This window comes from Anastrepha ludens, chromosome 6, assembly GCF_028408465.1.
Source record: "Anastrepha ludens isolate Willacy chromosome 6, idAnaLude1.1, whole genome shotgun sequence".
In the NCBI taxonomy this organism is placed as follows: domain Eukaryota; kingdom Metazoa; phylum Arthropoda; class Insecta; order Diptera; family Tephritidae; genus Anastrepha; species Anastrepha ludens.
This window is the reverse complement of record NC_071502.1, coordinates 80845821-80852624: the sequence shown is the minus strand read 5'-3', so window position 1 is coordinate 80852624 and position 6804 is coordinate 80845821.

Genomic DNA, 6804 nt, shown 5'->3' with positions numbered 1-6804 from the left:
CCCTGTCTGAAACCTCGTTTGGTATCAAACGGCTCGGAGAGGTCCTTCCCAATTCTGACGGCGCTGCTGGTGTTGAGCAACGTCATCTTACATAGCCGTATTAGTTTTGCGGGGATACCAAATTCAGACATCGCGGCATACAGGTAACTCCTTTCCGTACTGTCGAATGCAGCTTTGAAGTCGACGAAAAGATGGTGTGTGTCGATTCTCCTTTCATGGGTCTTTTCCAAGATTTGGCGTATTGAGAATATTTGGTCGATGGTAGACTTTCCAGGTCTGAAGCCACACTGATAAGGTCCAATCAGTTGGTTGACGGTGGGCTTCAGCCTTTCACACAATACGCTCGCTAGAACCTTATAGGCGATATTTAGAAGACTAATCCCGCGGTAATTGGCACAAATTGCAGGATCGCCCTTCTTATGGATTGGGCAGAGCACACTTAAATTCCAATCGGCAGGCATGCTTTCATCCGACCATATTTTGCATAGGAGCTGATGCATGCACCTTACCAGCTCCTCGCCGCCATGTTTGAATAGCTCAGCCGGCAGTCCGTCGGCGCCCGCGGCTTTGTTGTTCTTTAGCCGCGTTATCGCTATTCTCACCTCGTCATGATCGGGTAGCGGAACGACAATTCCGTCGTCAACGATTGGGGTATCGGGATCTTCACTTTCTCGGTGACATGCGCAGCTGTCACTGTTTAATAGGTTCGAGAAGTGTTCCCTCCATAATTTAAGATTGCTCTGTACGTCAGTCACCAGTTCGCCGTCTTTGTTCTTACAGGAAAACGCCCCGGTCTTAAAACCTTCTGTAAGCCGCCGAACTTTCTGGTAGAATTTTCGGGGGTTGTTCCTGTTGGCCACCATCTCAAGCTCTTCGCACTCACGTATTTCGGCCTCTCGTTTCTTTTTTCGGATAATACGTCTCTCTTCTTTTTTCAGCTCTTTGTAGCGATCCACATGGCTCGCGTTGCGCCCGATCGCAGCGTGGCTCTATAGGCGGCATCCTTTCTTTCTGCGGCAGCGTGACATTCCTCGTCGTACCAACTGTTTTTTCGGGCTCGCCGAAATCCGATTTCTTCTTCGGCGGCGGTACGTAGAGAACGAGAAATGTTGCTCCATTGTTCGTGGATGCCGGTTTGTTGGGCAGTACTCTCTGAGAGCATGAGTGAGAGTCGAGTGGCGAATCTTCTGGCTGTCTGTTGTGATTGCAGCTTTTCGATGTCGAACATTCTTTGCGTAGGTAGATGTACGTTTTTTGCTGCACAGAGGCGTGTGCGCAGTTTGGCTGCAACAAGGTAGTGATCCGAGTCGATGTTGGGTCCTCGGATCGTACGTACATCTAATACACTAGAAGTGTGTCTTCCATCTATCATAACATGATCGATCTGGTTTCGTGTTTTTCGATCAGGAGACAGCCATATGGCTTGGTGAATCTTCTTATGCTGGAATCTGGTGCTGCAGACTACCATGTTTCGGGCCCCGGCGAAGTCGATCAGCCTCTGTCCGTTACCGGATGTTTCGTTGTGCAGGCTGAATTTTCCGACTGTGGGACCAAAAATTCCCTCCTTGCCCACCCTGGCGTTGAAGTCGCCAAGCACGATTTTTATGTCGTGGCGGGGGCAGCGCTCATAGGAGCGTTCCAGGCGCTCATAGAAAGAATCTTTTGTCGCATCGTCCTTCTCTTCCGTCGGGGCGTGGGCGCAAATTAGCGATATGTTAAAAAATCGCGCTTTGATGCGGATTGTTGCGAGACGCTCGTCCACCGGAGTGAACGACAGTACTTGGCGACGAAGTCTCTCTCCCACAACAAATCCGACACCGAATTTGCGCTCCTTTACATGGCAGCTGTAGTAGACGTCGCAAGGTCCTATGGTTTTCTTACCTTGCCCCGTCCATCGCATCTCTTGGATGGCAGTGATGTCAGCCTTTACTCTCACGAGGACATCAACCAGCCGGGCAGAGGCACCTTCCCCATTAAGGGGCCGGACATTCCAGGTGCATGCCCTCGAATCATATTCCTTATTTCGTTTGCAGGGGTCGTCATCAGTATAGGGAGGTCTCATCCGAGGCTTTTTCAAACTTTTCATTGGGGGGGATTTTTAAGTGGCGGGTCCCAAACCCAACGCACAACCAGCTATCCTGGAATGTTTCGCCTTCTCACGTTAGCTCACTCCCGAACGGGTGTTCGGAAGCTACCCAGAGGATACGTGGGCTAATCCCGGCCGTTGTGAGCTGCTTGAATCATATGCAGAAGAATCGTCCTGGCCATTCCCAAGTGAATGGCGATCAGTAACTTTCCCCACTTGCGTGGACTTCTACACATGGAACCATCCGGGGCGACCGCTATTAGAAAAATGTTTTTCTTAATTTTTGATGTTTTCACCGAGATTCGAACCGACGTTCTCTCTGTGAATTGCGAATGGTAGTCACGCACCAACCCTTTCGGCTACGGCGGCGTCGTGGATTTTTATACCTATATTAAAAGAAAAATTCCCCAAATTCAGCGAAGCAAAAATTAAAGGGGGAGTATTCGTAGGCCCACAAATACGGGAACTATTAAAAGTTAAGGATTTTGAAGAAAAATTTAATGTTGTTCAAAATTTTCTAGGAAACTAATATATAAAGCGAAAAATTACAAAGAATTAAATAAATGAGCTTGTAATGTCATATACAGCCTTAGGGTGTAATATGTCTTTAAAAATACATATGCTGGACTCTCATTTGCATTTCTTTCCAGCAAATTTAGGTGCTGTGAGTGATGAACAAGGCGAGAGATTTCATCAGGACATTTCCTTAATGGAAAGCGCTACCAAGGGAAATAGAGTCAAGGGATGTTAGCAGATTACACTGCCCTGCAAATTTCAATTTTTCTGATGCGAATAAGATGTGACCTAGTGTTCCCGAAGGGAATTTTCGCGCTGAGCACGAATCCGAGTTTAAAAATTTTCCATCACGTCAGGTTTTCAAAAAAAAGGGGGTTGAAACCCCTAAAAATAGCGTATTTGGCCATTTTTCAAAAATTATGGAGCAGAACCCTGACGTGCTACGATCTTCGTTATTGTCAGTAATTGAAGGTTGAACTTTGCTCTTTGAAATAAGCCCAAACCCAAATTGTTCGCATGCACCCTTAGAGTAGGGGGTGTACTTTATGTATTTTATCAGGTGTGCGGTCGTGTGCCAGACGATGTATTAGATTTGAAAATTTGAATTTGACTTTTTTTATATTATTTCTTTTTAAATGGAATGTTTGACTTCAGATTTGTAATCAGCGACACTAAATACCTTAGGAACACTGCACTTTTCATTATATCTTATCTTGGGTGTAGATAAGTTCCTATGTTCATTTTTTTCCCTACCCCCGTAGACATAGGTACACCCCCTACTCTAAGGGTGCATGCGAACAATTTGGGTTTGGGCTTATTTCAAAGAGCAAAGTTCAACCTTCAATTACTGACAATAACGAAGATCGTAGCACGTTAGGGTTCTGCTCCACAATTTTTGAAAAATGGCCAAATACGCTATTTTTAGGGGTTTCAACCCCCTTTTTCTCGAAAACCTGACGTGATGGAAAATTTTTGAACTCGGATTCGTGCTTAGCGCAAAAATTCCCTTCGGGATCATTAGGTCCCATCTTATTCGCAAAACCGATGCAGGGCAGTGTTATTGTTGTTTTTATTGTACATTAAAAAAAAATTTCTTTAAGTGTAATTAATTTTCCTACTTTTTACAAAAATATATGTTTCGATATCACACACATATACCATGTGTGCCAATTTTTTTCCTTGATATATTATTGCTTGGTGACGCCAATATATTCAAAATTTTATATGAGCTTTTGTGTGACAAAAATACAATAGTTTAAATTTTGTTAACCAGTGTAATCTTTGTGGTACTATAGAAGTTCAGTTCATGATCTTAATGTACTAAAAAATTATTAAATAAGTAAAGGAAATGAAATGCCTTTTGAGTATTTGGCTAAGAGGAGGTAGTGGGCCTTCAAACATAAATACATATATATTACCTACTTATAAACTAAAACGTTTTCATATTTATTTTCATTTCATTATAAACTAAAATATTTAAATAACAGTAAATACATATATACCGTAATTATCTTTTGTTTTGAAGAAAATTTAATGAAAGTTCACGATTTTTTTACGCAACATTAACTACTTATAATCAAATGCTCCTTATTTATATTCACCATAACGGTATTAATTGCAGCCTTCAGAGGAAAAATGTTAAGAGGTTTCTTATTGGTTTCACGCTCAACTGCGCTCCATACATAGTAATCTAGGGGATTATGGTCTGGGGAATTAGGCGGCCATAAGTTCAATGATTAGTGGCGATGGAAATTTTCAGCCATCCAATCCTGTATAACCATCGTTTTGTGTGAAACTATCAATGCCGGGTTTCACTACTGTCTCTATAACTTCAACACATGCAGCAGAATTCACTCGAAATCCTTGAGCAAAGAAGTGTGGTGTCATGGCATGTGCTTTGTTGGCTGGGAACTTTCTTGCATGATAACAGGAACCTCTGTGGAATTCGAACAATGCCATCTGCCAATTCTGCAGTTGGTCTTTTGGTCTTGGTTACAATTTTTTTAGTCAGAAAAAAAAACCATAATATTTCAGGTACTTCTGGGTGTTTAATTTTGTTTTTGAAAGGCGTTTTATCGGATAACTCGCTGTGCTCGTGCATGCTCTGACACGCGAGTATACTGTCTTCTGCGCATAAAGTAGAAATGGACAACTCGACGTACAAAATCCTCATAAGCATTAAGCTCCTTGCTGGTGGATAAAACTAATGTTACCTGTCATGACCGGCCGACTGTCGCACATCCTCCTGGGCGAAGCACATGGAAAAGGTAGGCATCTCAGACAGTGCACTTTTCCCAGCATGTGGAGAGGAGGATGAGACGGCGAACCACTTTTTGCGCGTCTGCTCGGTCTTCGCTCGAATCAGGCTTGAGGTCTTTGGCATTGATGTGTTAAGAAGCGACCACCTTGACTCCTTGGCACCACAAGATCTACTCAGATTTCTTCGGAGGTCGTGTAGATTTAAAGAAAATTAGAAAGGGAACCCGGGTGCAGTACAAAGTGCATTTAATGAGTGTTGTACTTGTTAGTTGTCCCAACAGTTTGAAGGGTTCTCGTCGATGATCGCTTGCACTTGTTGAATAAATTCTGCAGATTGGACAGTGGCAGAACGTTTATGTGTTTTTTGCGTTTTGCAAAAGATTCTGCATCGCCGCCAGTCTCTTCCAATTCACGGGGAACCTTATGAACGAATGAACGGGCGCACTTAAGAAAATTAGAGGCTTCTAACTCGGTGTGATTTGCGCACACAGCGGTGATAAGTGCATGCATCTCCTTAAATACCGTATATATCCTGTATATAAATGTGCATGTACAGGGTGCGCCATATTTTATGTCGGTATGAAAACATTGAATAACTTAAAAAAAAGGGAATAACTTAAAAGCGTGGGATGCTTGATATAGCAAATATTACAATCATTCTATTGGCAACTACCTACTATGTACAGAGGGTTATGAAAGTGAAGCAAAATGCATCCCACGCTTTTAACTCTAATTTGAATTATTCTATTTGTATCTTAATTTTTGTTATAATTCTGTTCTGAGGTAGGTTTAAAAAAATATCCAATTCATGTTTCTACCGGTATGGCAATATTGGCAAATGTTATAAAAAATGCACATTTTTCAGCGCTCTCACGAGAAAAAGAGTTTCCCATCTAGTCATCTATGTTGTGTGTTCCGAGTCGATCAGATTTTTAGAAGCCAGTGAAAATTAAGCTCAAAGATTCTGTTACAGTCATTCATACATACAACCCGAGCTAATAAAAGTGTGTTAAAAAAATAAAATATTAATCCTGGCAATCCTAATAAGGATAATGGAAAATTTATCTCACATGTCTCACACTACACTCGTTCTTCGTGACTATTTCGCCAAAAATTCCACGCATATCGTTCCGCAACCACCGTATTCGCCTGATTTGGGTCCGTGTGACTTCTGGCTATTCCCAAAACTCAAGAGACCACTACCGGAAATGGACTATTTGGCATGTTTCGGGGATTGGAAAAATCGTTGGCATAAGTGTATTTCATCGAAAGGGGATTGTTTTGAAGGGGATGAAATTGATTTACAAGAATAAATAAAGATTTTTCATTTTACAACCAAATTCACCTTACTTTTTGCCCACAGGTAAAAAAAGAAAATATTAATCCTGGCAATCCCAATAAGGATAATGGAAAACTTTTATCAAATTATTGCATTGTCATCGGTTCTTGATAGGTGTGCAAAATTTCAAGTCGATCAGATGTTTAGAAGCCAGAGAAAATTAAGCTCAAAGATTCCGTTACATACATACATACATACATACATACAACCCGACTTAATAAAAGTGTGTTAAAAAGAATTGCATAGATAAATATGGACGAATATAGAAGGTATCATTTCTAAGCTGACGCTTAAAATCTGTATTCCCAAAACCAAAAAACAAAAGAATAGAACACCCTAATGTAATGTAATGGCCTTTCACAATGTAAATATGTAACTTTATATTTTCAAAAATTTCAATACACAACATGCGGTGGGATCTTCCTTGTACATCAAAACGATTTATCAATTTATTACTAATAAATTGTGTGTTCAGCAATTAATTGAGCTGATTGCACAACGGGTTGGGTACTACACACTAAACCCCGTGATAAGTTATCTGTGAATACTTAAGCGTTGGCGAGTAATAAATATGGCATTTTGCTATTAACTATTGACATTTCAA